This window comes from Monodon monoceros, unplaced genomic scaffold, assembly GCF_005190385.1.
Source record: "Monodon monoceros isolate NGI ecotype Baffin Bay Population unplaced genomic scaffold, NGI_Narwhal_1 Super_Scaffold_12, whole genome shotgun sequence".
NCBI classification, from domain to species: Eukaryota; Metazoa; Chordata; class Mammalia; order Artiodactyla; family Monodontidae; genus Monodon; species Monodon monoceros.
In genome coordinates this window covers 127,598,462-127,602,396 of record NW_021703768.1, presented here as the reverse complement: position 1 = coordinate 127,602,396, position 3,935 = coordinate 127,598,462, and the positions used below count along the sequence as shown (strand labels likewise).

General features: G+C 45.3%; 1 pseudogene; it reads left to right on the top strand.

The window, feature by feature from the left end:
• Positions 1 to 828: 828 nt before the first annotated feature.
• Positions 829 to 2,467, top strand: LOC114892155 (annotated as a pseudogene).
• Positions 2,468 to 3,935: the final 1,468 nt, after the last annotated feature.

The window sequence follows — 3,935 nt, the reverse complement described above, 5'->3', positions numbered from 1 at the left end:
TCGCCTCAGGCACACTGCTTAGTTTTACTGATTCATTACTTTATTTAATTCTGACAACCCCTGCAAGATAAGAACCCCATTCGGGCACCCTCCATTGCCACCTCCAGTTGGCAGATGAGGAAACTACTTCCCAGAGAGGTTAAGTAACTTGTTCAATGTCACACAGCTGCAAGATGGCAGAGCTGGGTTTGAATCCAACTGTCTAACATCAAGTTCAAACCGCCCCCTGTGCCCCACTCCCCTGACAAGTACAGCAAGGGGGAGGAGGACCACACAGTGGTATCCTGCCCTGACCTCACTGTCAGACCGGAAGACAGCAATCTGTGCTCCACAAAGAGCACAGAAGCCCCAGCGGTTCATGGGGAGGTGTGGAGAGGGAGGCCAAGAGACGCTCCTGGATTGGGTAACCTTGTGATGGATCTGGTAGGTGCGAGCGGGATGGCAATCCAGGTAGACACACAGCATGAGCCAATGGAGGGTGATGGGCTGAGGTTGGCTGATCTGCAGAACCTGCTACCTCATCTGCTTGGCCCAGTGCGAAACGACCATGGGTGAACCTCATTCAAAAGTTATTGGGGGGCTTCCCTGGTGGCGCAGTGGTTGAGAGTCCGCCTGCCGATGCAGGGGACACGGGTTCATGCCCCGGTCCGGGAAGATCTCACATGCCGCGGAGCGGCTGGGCCCGTGAGCCATGGCCGCTGACCCTGCACGTCTGGAGCCTGTGCTCCGCAACGGAAGAGGCCACAACAGTGAGAGGCCCGCATACCGCAAAAAAAAAAAAAAGTTTTTGGGGGCAAGTCTGCGGCGCACAGATCGAGGGATTGAAGAATGTCCTGAGTTCCCTTGGGGACGGTCCTCCTGAGGAACGTCATCCAGCACATAGATGCTCACAATAAGACTCAGGAGGAATCAGATATGTGGAAAATAAGAGAACTGGAGAAACAGATGGAAGATGCGTACCGGGGGACCAAAAGGAAAATGTTACCCAGCAGTTCAAGCCGGATGCGTAGTGATGGTTTTGATGAAGAAAGTCAAAAGAGACTATTGGAGGCCAAAGAATGAAACTTCTGGGGCACTGGATGATGGTTTTCTTAAGCCTAAATCCTGGAACAAGAAGTTACATGATTATGAAGCTAACATGCCAGACAGATGGGGTCACAGTGGATATAAGGTGTTATACCCTGAAGAATTTGAAACAGTAGTGATCAGCAAGATATTACCAATGGGAAAAAAACATCTCCCCAGGTAAAAATCATCTACCCATGAATCTCACAAACACAAGAAGTCAAAGAAATCCTCCCCCCAAAAAAAAGCAGAAAAAAATGTCACACAAAAAACAGAAGAAAAGCAAAAAGGAAGCCACAGATATAACAGCAGATTCCTCAAGCCAGTTCTCAGAAGAAACTGGGGCTTTTAGTACCAGGAAAAGGAAACAGCCACACAAGCGCAAGAAAAAAATCCAGGAAAAAGTCTCTCAAGAAATCTGCTTTATTCTTAAAGGCAGAAAGTGACACGTCCAAGTCAGATGATTCTGCATCGGGCAGTTCTGAGGAAAGTGAGGAAAGAGACACAAAGAAAACCAAAAGGAAAAAGAGAGATTAAAAAAGCCCACATCCCTACGGATAACAATGACAAACAAACACACAAATTGGAAAGTGGCTACAGATGGAAGGTCTGCAGAGCGTTCAGAGGACGACTTAATGAGAAAGAAACATTCTTGTTTCCTGCGTGACTCTGGATATTTACAGCTCTTACACCTTGGGGATTTGCCAGTGACTCTATCGCTCAGCACAGGGGGCCTGAGGTCAGAGCTGTCCTGTGCCATCTATATACATTCTGACAGACTTCTTGTCTTTTTTTTTTTTTTTTTTTTTTTGTGGTACGCAGGCCTCTCACTGTTGTGGCCTCTCCCGTTGCGGAGCACAGGCTCCGGATGCGCGGGCTCAGCGGCCATGGCTCACGGGCCCAGCCACCCCGCGGCATGTGGGATCTTCCCGGACCGGGGCACGAACCCGTGTCCCCTGCATCGGCAGGCGGACTCTCAACCACTGCACCACCAGGGAAGCCCCTTGTCTTCTATTTTGGCCTGTTAAACTTGATCCTCTAATTGTTAATAGGGAATCTGTTATTTTGTTACGAAGGTTTCTTGAAGACATTATTATTATTATTATTTTTGTACTTAATCACATTTAGTGGAGAGTGCATATGCAGCCAATTAAAGGACCCAGAAAGCTGAATCCAATAATGACCTGGGTGTAGCAACTGGAATGTTGAATTTGGGGAAGGCAAGGGCTGGGGTCAAGAGATGGATTGGAACTAGTGCTGTATACAATGGTATGATAAGGGAACAGCTGTTGCTCTTGTCTGTTTACATAGTAGGTGCCACAACTTGACTTTTTTTGCCTTTAGCCTTGGTGCTTTGACCTTTCTGTATTTCGACCCCACAGGTGTGGTCCAGTTTACTTAATGAGGAAATGAGCATAAGAACATTTTCTATTCATGATAACATCCATAGACAGCTGTTATTGGAAGAGACTAGGAGTTTTTGTCAAATTTCCCTGCTGGACAGGGTCTGTGGCTACACTCAGTATATCTCTAAACATGGTAATTGGATCGTAAAAGGTTTTCTAGTTCCATTGTTCATTGCCTAAATGGACTTGTGTTCAGAATTATTTCCTCAGTTGTCTTAGGTTAAGTCCTCAACCAAATGAGGAAGAATTAGGCATTAGCTGTGCTAATGGTGCTCTGAACAGGATTCAGGGCAGCAACAGCTATCTAAACGTTGTCTTCCTTGTTCATTTCTTAATCTGTTAATGAACTTTAGATTTTTCCTGAAGCTAGGTTGAATCAGTTCCAAAATGAAACAGGCTTCTCGGGGACATATCCATTTCTTCCTAGTCTGCCTTTGGATTAAAGCACCAAGCAGAGACCTTGTTACTTCCCTTTGCTATATACTGTGATCTCTACAATGTTAATTCTTAAGAAACCAAATATCACTGGAAGAAGGCTGGCAGAAAACAAGTGAATTTTTTTCATTAAGGCAGGTCAAGTGACATTGTTTTTTCTTGGTTGTCAATTCATGGGTGGAGTAAAAAGCTTGAAAGCTCAGACTTTCGGTCTTGGTTCTGCCATTCATTGGTTATGAGGTCCGGAGCAGGTAAGTCAACCTCCCTGGCCTTACTTTCCCTGTGTGTAATACAGAAATACTTCATGGTAGCATGACAGTGTACGACACTAGCAACAGACTATAACTATGACAACATTCCACGAGGTGGTAATATTTTGCAGTTCTAAACTATTAAATTTTTCTCTTTACAGAACAGATTTCCAATAAAATGCTTAGTCATAAAATAAAAAAAAATTTTTTTTTAAGTTATTGGGATTTGTAAGACAGAGACAGCAGAGCACTGAATCAAGAGCGGGGGCCTATCTAGATATAGGCAGCATGGCCATGGATCCAAGTCCTGTGATTGGATTGGAGCATAACAGAGGGCAGAGGTTAAGAGCACAGGTTTTAGATCTAGATAAACTTAGTTCAAATCCGGGCTCTGCCATTTAAAGGTATGACGACCTTGGACAAGTCCCTTTAAACTCTGAATCTCAGTTCCTTCCTCTGCAAAATGAGAATGATAATAGTAGTACCTTACTGGGAGGATCTCTGAGGATCAAGTGAGACGATGCGTACTTAGCCTAGTCCATAATAAATTAGAACAAATATCAGTTATTCATATATTCACCACAATTGTTACCGTTGTTGTTACTATACAAGAGGGAGAAATGGGAGATGATGCTGGAAAAGTGGTTCGCGGTTGTGGAGAAGGGGACATGGGAGGGATACTGGTTCTCAGTGGGGCCAGGGCCACATCAGAGCCCCCCATCTGGGGGCAGGTAAAAGTGGGGATTACATCAGAGGTTCCATTTCACGTCCTCAGGGT